The following is an 11,984-nucleotide window of genomic DNA, read 5'->3' as shown; positions in this document are numbered from 1 at the left end:
GTTGATATCGGAATCGGTCATTAAGAGTTGGACAATATTGGAATATCGGATATCGGCAAAAAAGCCATTATCAGAAATCTCTGGTAGTTTTCAAATACTACATAAGCCTTTTTTTTTTTTTTAACTAAATCATTTTTGCTTTTATCTTTTAATTATATAAGACAATGTGCAAAAGTCCCCATTATTTTTATTTTGCTTTTAATAGTCTCCCAGCCGCTTTTCCTCTTTGTATTTTGGAAGGAGGCTTCACGGTGGCAGAGGGGTTAGTGCGTCTGCCTCACAATACGAAGGTCCTGCAGTCCTGGGTTCAAATCCACGCTCGGGATCTTTCTGTGTGGAGTTTGCATGTCCTCACCGTGAATGCGTGGGTTCCCTCCGGGTACTCCGGCTTCCTCCCACTTCCAAAGACATGCACCTGGGGATAGGTTGATTGGCAACACTAAATTGGCCCTAGTGTGTGAATGTGAGTGTGAATGTTGTCCGTCTATCTGTGTTGGCCCTGCGATGAGGTGGCGACTTGTCCAGGGTGTACCCCGCCTTCCGCCCGATTGTAGCTGAGATAGGCGACAGCGCCCCCCGCAACTCCAAAAAAAGGGAATAAGCGGTAGAAAATGGATGGATGGATGGATTTTGGAAGGACGGCCTGCTTACCAGGGCCTGGCATAAACACTATGCGATTGTTTCGGGCCACAACCACTAAGGGGTATACATGATTATGGCCACCTTTCGCTCTGCAGGTGTTTACTTATACCGCTTGAGTCAACTTGTTCTTTGTAATAGTTGTAGTTCAGTTCAGCAACATTGGGGCCACTTCCATTCAAAATCTCATAGAAATAATTGCCAATTTAACATCACTTTGAATGCTGTTGTCATGACAGAACCCACGCATTCATGGGGAGGACATGCAAACTCCACACAGAAAGATCCCCAGCCCGGGATTGAACCCTGACTACTCAGGACCTTCATATTGTGAGGCAGACTCACTAACCCCTCTTCCACCGTGAAGCCCACCAAACTGTAACCTGCTACCCAATAATTCTTCTCAACAAAAGAGGAGAAATATAATCTTCGAGAAAAATATAATTTAAAACATTTGTGTGCTTGTACAACACTCAAAACCTTTAGCATATCTGTATATGGAATTAAATTATGGAATGGATTAACCAAAGAAATGATTCTGTTTAAGAGACTACATAGAGTACATAGAACAATAATAATGATGAATATCATGAACCCTTTTTTTTCCTTTTGAGATAAAAATTATTTATGTATTTAATATTTGTTTACTTACTACGGTATATTATTTATTTATTATTTATGTATTCACTGTTTTGTTACAGAGAACAGGGAAATGAAATAGAATTGGTATGGAACGAAAAGGGGGTAGGAATCAATAAACTCCGATTCTTCCTACTCCTTTTCGGACGTGCTGTAATGAAACAACTGGAAATATGTAATGCATTACATTGTATCGTATGCATGTTCCAAATAACCTGAATGTAGTGTCGAAAAACATTTTTGCCCATTGATTGTTTTTAAGTCTTTCAAATAAAACCTAAGCAGCATAGCTGTTTTGAATTGGCTTCACTGCAGTAGGAGATATAAGTACATATTGAACATATAGGATTGAACAGAATTGTAGTTGTCAGTTTTAGTCTTTTGGTTTATTGTTCACAAGTGATTATTTATGGTAAATACAAATCTTTACATAATTCATATTTAACTATTTCTCAATATCTGAGTTTTAGAATCAGCGTTGATGGCCAAGTTTTTAACACACAATACATTTTGACTTATTTGCTCTCTTGTTCAATGTAAAAAAATAATAAGAAGAAATTAAAGATCAACCTAAATATAAACAAGCACTTAAATAACTAATATGTGCAACACTAGTAAATATTAGTGCTGTGTGAATAGAGCAGAGCAAAAAGATGATGACGTGAGCATGAGTTAGTAGATTTACAGTGACAAATTTGTTCCGGAGTTATTTCACAGTACTTGATTTTCAATTTTTTAGTCGTGTCTTTTACACACACTCCCATGACCAAATGTAGGTACAGTAAATAGAGTAAAACCTTGTTTAATGTACCAAAACTACTTGTTTCGGTAAATAATGTCTTGAAGTAAGAATTATTGATTATAAATGTAATATATTTCATAGCTGGAGAATTAAAAAAAAAAACAGTTTATGCAAACTCACCTCTTTAATTCATTACATCAATATGACACACTTTTTGACACAATATGCACGTTAAGGACTTAAAAAGTAATTGATCTAAACACAAATGCAAAAACAGGCATTTGATGGCTCATGCATGCGCTGGTGCTCTCATCCGCCAGTGGGGGGCGCTTTAGCAGTGTTGGATCTTCACCTGTGTGTGAAGGTGTCAAAACTTTCTTGACATGCTTTTATTTTGTATGTATGCAGAATGTCTTCACATATATATTATTCAATAACTATAACCATTATATAAACTTAGCACCCATATCACCATCAAGCATTGCACAATCCATTTAGAATGAGCCTTTCCAAAGATAGTAATGCTCAAAGAGGTATTAATAATTAACATCATGTTGTAGGTTGCAGTGTACAGCATCATAGGAAAAGCTGTTTCTATTGTTCTACCTATATAATGTTAGCAATATATTAGAAACCGCTCTCGGGTTAGTGTGGTGCAGTTCTTGAACAACCACAATAATAAACATGTCAATGAAGTGTGCAATTTTGATGTTGAGGCAATGCACAGTAATAATAATAGTAAGAGGAAGACAAGTAGCCTACATTGCAAACAGTGGTAATTAAAAGTCCAAGCATCTTCTTGCAGGGTCAGAGGGTCAAAGTGTCTTTTCTCAGATTTCACTTCATTCACACCAAGACAGTGAGACGCCTCCCTGCAGTGCCAGTCAATACCGTATAGCCAAAAGCAATGACATAATCTGCAAAGGATGGAAAGGCATACTGCTAAGACTCTTGAAATGGAAGTGAAGAACATTGTGTGCAGCAAAGAGAACAGAAAATGTTACAATCCATTCAAAATATGTGCTCTCTGTTGGGCTTTAAAGCCACTTTATAGAAGTATATATAAAGTACATCTGTCTTTTCTAAACAACAGCTTCAAATACCAGCATTTTTTCCCCTCTCGTTTTATTATTATCTTGCATTTTTTTCATTCCCTGCTTCGCATCTTTGCCTACCAGATGTGCCTCCACGTTAAAGAATTATTTCTCCTCCCCTGAGTCAAATAAATGCAATCAATATAGCTCTCGGGCTTTGAAATATTACAATAATGTTCCATGTGGTGACATTTTAGCTGGAATTTTCAAATACATCATGAAGGCCCAAATTAATATTTATCATCAAGAAGCTTTTATGCTGTCCAAAACAGTATGAGTGTGAACTCCACTAATCTTGGCCTGAAAGGGGAAAAGTCTCGGAACATTTTGGCTGTTTGGAAACACAGCAGATATCTCGATGTTCATTTAAACTGTCCAAAATAACTGAGAAAATATTGTTATCAATCCGTTCAAAGGGATCTATTGAAAACAAAATTGTACTATATAAATAAGAAACACTTTTCCCAATACGAAATCATGTTAATCCTTTTAATTTGTTCCAGACACCCAAAATTGTTAAAACTTTATTTTGCAAATGAAATAGATACATTAGCATTTGGCATCACTTCTACCTTCATGGAAGACTCTTGATGGCACTTCCATACGTATTTACTAAGGAAAAAATCACTGGTAGCATTTATAAAACACAATTTGATTTGAAGTATTCAAATTCAGACCAATTACGCTCTTATTTGTGGAAATATTCAAATATATAAATTATATTGATTTATTTTGGCTTTTTTTTTTCATTGTATACATTGCATAAGGTGATAGGTTATCTCAATGCTGAAAGTGACTCATTAGTAGTTACTAAAAAAAAAACACCCTTTTTTGATCCCTTTTGGAATTAAACCATACTTGCCAACCTTGAAACCTCCGATTTCGGGAGGTGGGGTGGGTCAGGGCTGTGGTTGGGGGCGTGGTTAAGAGGGGAGGAGTATATTTACAGCTATTACCAAGTTGAGTATTTCTTATAGATGGATATATATATATATATATATATATATATATATATATATATATATATATATAGATAGGCTGCTGCCCCTGCGACCCGACCTCGGATAAGCGGAAGATGATGGATGGATGGAGATATATGTATATGTATGTATATATATATATATATATATATATATATATATGTAGGTGTGGGAAAAATCACAAGACTACTTCATCTCTACAGAACTGTTTCATGAGGGGTTCCCTCAATCATCAGGAGATTTTAATGGACGCATTCACATACAAATGGTTTATATAGGGCACAGAGTGAGTGGGTACAGGCAGGCGTAGGGTGTGGTGATTGGCTCATGTGCTACCTAGGAGGTGTTTCCGTCTGTGGCGGCATGTTGAAATGATTTCACTGCGCTTGTTGAGGGATGACAGGTCTGGATGATATATAATAAACAGTTTCTCTTCTAAGCATAGGTTGCGTCTTTTATTACCACTGTTGTAAGGTGTGCTGGATGCAAGAATTTGCCATGTTATTGAATATTCAACATTATTGCCTTTGAGGTTCCAAATGTGCTTGCTGAGTTCTGTAGAATTCCGCAAAGTCTGGTTTCTAAAGGAGGCCTTGTGATTATTCCATCTGGTTTCAAACGCTCCTTCGGTTAATCCTACGTACGTGTCGGATATGTTAATGTCCTTGCGTGTTACCTTTGCTTGGTAAACGACTGATATTTGTAAGCACCCCCCGTTGAGAGGGCAATCAGGTTTCTTGCGACAGTTCCATTCCTTATTGGTTTCAGAGTCGTTTAGTCTGGGGGTAGGCAGTCCTTTTGTAATTGCTTTGTTGTGGTTGCAAAATCCCTCATTGACATTATCATTAGACATTTATAAAAATAAAAAAAAGAACAATAGTGTCAATGTGGCTTACACTTGCATCGCATCTCATAAGCTTGAATACACACAGTGTCCAATATTTTCACAAAGATAAAATAAGTCATACTTTTGGTTCGTTTAATAGTAAAAACAAATTTACATTATAGCAATCAGTTGATAAAACATTGTCCTTTACCATTATAAAAGCTTTTAAAAAAAATCTACTACTCTGCTTGCATGTCAGCAGACTGGGGTAGATCCTGCTGAAATCCTATGTATTGAATGAATACAGAATCGTTTTGAATCGGAAAAAATCAATATATTATCGAATCGTGACACCAAGAATCGATATTGAATCGAATTGTGGGACACCCAAAGATTCGCAGCCCTAATATATATATATATATATATATATATATATATATATATATATATATATATATATATATATATATATATATATATATATATATACTCGTCGGCGGTGTCGCCATGACTGTATCTTCCTCGTTCTTCTGCACTCTCTAAAAGCCGTAGATGTTATTGTCACAAATGCATGCACAGTAGATGGCAGTATTGTCTTGTTTGAGAGTGTAACAACATTGCTGTTTATGGCAGACGAACTGTTTTACGGCAGACGAAAACTTGACTGCTGTTGTTGTGTGTTGTCACCGCGCTGGGAGGACGGTAATGAAACTGCCTATTAATAAACCCACATAAGAAACCAATAACTCGCCCTCGATCATTCTACAGTTATAACGTCATTGGGCAGGCACACTGTTTATATTGTGAGAAAGCACACGTGAAAACAGGCTGTCGACACGTCACTCAGGTCCGCATGGAGGTGGAGAGGGCAGATATGTAAACCACTTTGTGGCACAACAAAAACTACACAGACTACAGATAAATTTAGTGCAACAACATTACTGTCAAATTTTGTAATATTATTACAGTGAAAATGTAGCCTACAAATAACACATGAATACAATTACAATACAAATGAGGTGTATGCACAATTTCACGACTCCTCCTCTAAAGTTTAAATGATAAATGTATCCACATGTTCCGTTGCGTTGCTCTGTTTCCTTTGAAATTGTCTCATTTTGTGTTTCGTTTATCTTTTTGGTCAAATATTCCAGTCAGGTGATTGAGCAGGGAATGTGTACATAAACATGGCTCGCAACTACAAATAGGTTCTTGTGGTTCACTTAAAAGAGCTGTTCAAAAGACTTGACTCGTTCACCAATCTCACATCGTTCTCACACTGTCAGGACTCTGCAGCCTTACAATACATCAATAACAATGCAATGCAAGGTGGAACAACATTTTCAAGGCAGCCTACGCACGGCTGGTACGTTTAAAGTGGCGGATCTTATGCTGCGCTTGTAGCTCTCTTTCCATGTCTTCTGTTAGGATATAGGTGCATGGTCAGGTGCTACAAAACTATCATATTTTCCAGACTATAAGGTTTATAATACTGTTTTCCAATGCTTTGCACCCTGCGGCTTATAAAACTGTGCGGCTAATTTTTGGATTGTTCTTCGTTTACAGCTATAATGCTTTGTATTCAACAAATAGTTGTCGTATAACACCGACAGAGACACTAAAAAGGTGTATTTTTTTGTGCTATGGCACCATATTTTGGACGAGTTCGGTTACTGCAGCTGCTGTGGGTTGAAAGTCTACTGTATTTCCTTCTGTTTAGTGCTTTGGACCGGAAGTACAAGTGCCGTTCCATCTACTTGTTGTCCACAATGTGGCTACCTGTATGGTTTCCTAAATGATCACTCATAGCACCAGTTGTAAGTTTTACAATATAACTTAAACAATTCATACTTACGAAAGCGCCATATGTTTGATAGTGTTTTTATGCTAGCGTTGTTAGCATTAGGTAATATGCTAACGCATTTACAATTGTATGTGTTAGTATTATTACTGTACAATAATCTTTGTATTGTTTCAGTTTCACAAATTTATCAGTAAATTCACCAAAATGTCAAAAGTGTGTTATTGACCCTGTCTACCTCATTGGGGAGCTGGCTTCCGTAGACTTCTGTCTTGTTTGATCAGGTGTTTAACTGCCATTTGAAAACAATTAAGGTATTAAGATATACAAAATATGTCTGTGTAAATAACTCAGAGTTATTGCAGCTATAATATGGAAAAAAAAATGTTCTTCTAAAATTTAGTGTGTGCGGCTTATACAGTATAGTCCCGGAAATACGGTACTAGCACCATATTGCCTTTGTTTGGCTAGAATAGGTGTTGGCAACCAATAAAGGTTGAAAGAGCCATATCGGACCAAAAAAAAAAAAAAAAAAAATCTGTCCAGAGTCGCAAAAAATAAAAGCCTTATATAAGTGTTATATAGAAAGGCAACACATGATGTGAGTGTAAATATATTAGCTATATTGGCCGACTATCAAAGGCTGACGCAAATCTTCGTTGATAGAAATGTTGTATTTTAATTTTTATTCTACACATTTTTGCAGTATTGTCCAAGTTACAGGAAATGGCAGGCTGTCTTCTTGTAATGGATTTATTACAATCTTTGCAATCTGGGTAACGTTTGCTGTAGTCTGGAACAACATGGCACACAAACAACTATAAGAAATACAGCCAATATTACATACATATAGTGTGTCATGAGACATGAAAATATAAATTAAATACACCAGGAGTCCCCAAGCTACGACCCGCCAGCATTTAAAATCCGGGCCACGGGTAGTCCCAAGTTTAAATTAAAATAATTAAAAGTGTTTTTCTTTATTATTATTTTTTTTTTTATCTGTCTTTTGTAATCCATTTTCTACTGCTTGTTACTCTCGGTGTCTCCTAGCTGCTTAGACAAATCATACACACAGCCCAGCCTCCGGACATATTTTCTTTAACCAAATGCAGCCCCCGAGTCAAAAAGTTTGGGGCTTCCTGAAATACACAGAGGACATAAGTAAAGGAAATTAAATGAGCGCAAATATACATACAAACGAGGCATAATGATGCAATATGTACATACAGCCAGACTAAATAGCATGTTAGCATGGATTAGTTTGCAGTCTTGGATTGACCAAATGTACCTTATATGTAAGCACTCCAGCATATCAATAAAATCAACAAAGCTCACCTTTGTGCCTTCACACGCAGCATAAAATGTTTGGTTGACAAAATGAGACAAAGGAGTGGCATAAAACAAGTCTTTCTGTGGCAGCATCTGAGAAAGTTGTACATGTAAACAAACTACGATGAATTCAAGGATCACTGAAATTAGTAGGACAAAACGGTGCTTGCCAAATACTCTCATCAGTGAAGCATGTATAACAAACAGTGGGCTTTCCAACAGTTAGGAAGGTTTGTGTCATCTTTGTTCTCCTACAGAAAATATAGTAAAACAAAAAATATATTTTTTTCCTTCATCTTTTTCCATTTTCACATATCTCTGAAAGAGGTCCAGGGAGCCACTAGGGCGGCGCAAAAGAGCCGCAGGTTGCTGACCACCTGGCTAGACTTACCCTAACAGTGTGGTGCGTTCAGTGACACTCTGAAAACACGACCTCTAAGGTTCTCGTTGACAATGATTGCACTATTATTGTACTTATTTTTGGTTCTATGGTGGATTATTTTCCTCATCGTTTGTTTAAAGGCCTACTGAAATGAGATTTTCTTATTTAAACGGGAATAGCTGGTCCATTCTTTGTGTCAAACTTGATCGTTTCGCGATATTGCCATATTTTTGCTGAAAGGATCTAGTAGTGAACATCGACGATAAAGTTCGCAACTTTTGGACGCTAATAGAAAAGCCCTGCCTTTACCGGAAGTATGTGCGCGTGACGTCACGAGTTGCAGGGCTCCACACATATTCACATTGTTTTTAATTGGAGCCACCAGCAGTAAGAGCCATTCGGACCGAGAAAGCGACAAATTCCCCATTAATTTGAGCGAGGATGAAACATTTGTGAATTAGGATATTGATAGCAAAGGACTACAAAAAAAAAAAAATGCGACGGCTCTGAGCGGCGGCAGTGTGAGCATTTCAGATGTAATTAGACACATTTACTAGAATAATTCTGGAAGATCCCTTATCTGCTTATTGTTTTAATAGTGTTTTAGTGAGATTTTAAAGATTGTAAAGACATACCTTGAGGTCCGATGGCTGCGGTGAACACGAAGTGTCTCAGAGGGAAGCCGAGGAGCCAAGCTCGTAGCTGCCTTTTAAACAGCTGCTGCAGGACGACGAATAATCCAGTGATTTCTCCGGTAAGATATATATCACAATTTGCCCATCCAAAATCATGCTGGTTGACGTAGAGAAAACATGTTCGCTTGACCGCTCTGTGTTAAAGCTTCACAACAAACAAAGAAACACCAGCTGTGTCTCGGTGCTAAAGACAGCTGCAATCCACCGCTTTCCACCAACAGCATTGTTCTTCATAATCTCCATTATTAAATGAACAAATTGCAAAAGATTCAGGAACACAGATTTCCAAAATACTGTGTAATTACGCCATGAACAGAGACGACTTTTAGCCGTGTTTGGTGCAGCGCTAATATTTCCTTACAGTTTGTGACGTCACGCGTACGCGTCATCATCCCGCGACGTTTTCAACAAGAAACTTGCGGGAAATTTAAAATTGCAATTTAGTAAACTAAAAAGGCCGTATTGGCATGTGTTGCAATGTTAATATTCCATCATTGATGTATAAACTATCAGACTGCGTGGTCGGTAGTAGTGGGTTTCAGTAGGCTTTTAATTGTACTAAACATAAGGGGCACAGTATTTCCATTTCACAACCTTTACATGTACCCCCTGTCCCTATGGCTGGTGAAGGGTGGGGGGGGATGGCTGTGCATTGTTATTATTTATTCAGGTATGTTAAATAATTTGTCCTTCCTCTCCTTGCTGATCAGAGCAGAAACGGCAAAGAAATTCCAAAAAGATCAATACCTCAATATGTACTTGAACTCACCACATAAAGGCACAGTATTGAAAAGATGTGTTTATGCGCACACATGCTCAATTTAATGTCGTATAGTCCATTTTTTTAAACACAAGCAAATATTTTTCATGCCGGTCCTAGGTCGTTGTTATGCATCTGTTGCCATAGGGAATAGCATTCTATCGTTTATAGATCTGTTTTAAATTATTCTTGTCATTGAGCCTTCAAATTTATGCCACCATTGATCCGGAAAGGAAAATATGAAACAAATTGGAGTTGCTATTTGATGACCCCGCAGGTCAAGGAGATTTTAACATTGGTATTATTGAGTGTGGCATCTGTCGTTTTTCACCCAGGCCGCTGCCCTCCTCACTTTCGCTGCTCCTCACTGCCAGACTGCGAGCACAGACGCTCCAAATATGATGACTGCAAGGTGAAAAGGGAACATATAATATAGAGGGGCTTGCAGTATGAACTCATTTTAGCAAAGTGTTCAATGTAGTCCTCTTTTATATCTATATTTTTTGGTAACCTTTCTAGGAATGTTAGCAAGATTGTGCAAACACTGTTTGCACTTAATTGTGTGGAACAGGGGTGTCCAAACTTTTTCCACTGAGGGCTGCACTCTGAAAAATAAAAGTTTGCAGGGGCCATTTTGATATTTTTGAGTTCCATCCATCCATTTTCTACCGCTTATTCCCATTTGGGGTCGCAGGGGGCGCTGGCGCCTATCTCAGCTACAATCGGGCGGAAGGCGGGGTACACCCTGGACAAGTCGCCATCTCATCGCAGGGCCAACACAGACAGACAGACAACATTCACACTCACATTCACACACTAGGGCCAATTTAGTGTTGCCAATCAACCTATCCCCAGGTGCATGTCTTTGGAAGTGGGAGGAAGTTGGAGTACCCGGAGGGAACCCACGCATTCATGGGGAGAACATGCAAACTCCACACAGAAAGATCCCGAGCCTGGATTTGAACCCAGGACTGCAGGAACTTCGTATTGTGAGGCAGGCGCACTAACCCCTCTTCCACCGTGAAGCCATATTTTTGAGTTTCAAAACCAATACAATATATACTCTGGGGCTGGGCGATATATCGATATACTCGATATATCGCGGTATGTCTCTGTGAGGTATAGAAAATGACTATATCATGATATTCGAGTATACGTTCTCACGCAGTTGCTATTAGCTGTTGGCAGTACTCTACAGGCTCTTCCCACTCTTTCTTGTCTCTCCTTTTCAAAGAGAGCAAGCGCACCTTCTTACATACATCACATACATATACGTCCTCGCGGAGAAGAGAGGTAGCAGCATGGGTAACGTTACCTGTGATGCTAGCGGAGCCATGCAAGTGGTAATACGAGAGAGAGAGGTTGCGAATCTGGTAACAATTGAAGGAATAATTAATTCCCAAGAAAAACCGCAGGGGGTCCATTGTCTGGCAGTGGTTTGGCTTCAAGTGGGAATATGTCGAACAGACAACTGTAATTTGTCAAGTGTGAGGCAAAAGCGTTGCTACAAAAAGTAGCATTACTTATAATATATAGCATCATTTGAAAAGTCACCTGTTAGAGAATGAAGAGTGCTTACTGCGCATGTCAACATTTCCGGTCGGTGTCCCGCGCCCACACCATCAAAATGCTGAGGCAAACCTTTCCAGATCAACACCGTCTGAAAAAAATAGTCAACCTACAAAAGGAGATAATATCCGCAGTAACTTACCACATAGCGAAGGACGATCAATATTTGATTTCTTATTATGCAGCTAATTTTTATTTGACAGTTATTGAAATATCTTGCGTGAAATCATGCACAAAAGTGCACTTTATTTGTTTTAAACTATTGTAGTGGCGTTCTGTACAAAAAGTGCACTTTAATTTGGTGTTGTTTTGATATGTTATCTTAGTGTCATCATGCACAAAAGTGCACTCATAGCTTGTTTTAAAATGTCTCTGACAATCTTGCAATTTCTGTTTTGTAAATGGCATGAATGTTTGTGCCACTGCTTAATAACTGTTTAATAAATACAGTTTTGGTCAATTGACTTAGTTGTGATTTCTTTGTCTGCATGAACGTTTCAAATGAGTATATATTAATGCAGTATG

This window comes from Nerophis ophidion, linkage group LG06 (genome assembly GCF_033978795.1).
Source record: "Nerophis ophidion isolate RoL-2023_Sa linkage group LG06, RoL_Noph_v1.0, whole genome shotgun sequence".
NCBI classification, from domain to species: Eukaryota; Metazoa; Chordata; class Actinopteri; order Syngnathiformes; family Syngnathidae; genus Nerophis; species Nerophis ophidion.
Note: the sequence above shows the minus strand (reverse complement) of the source record.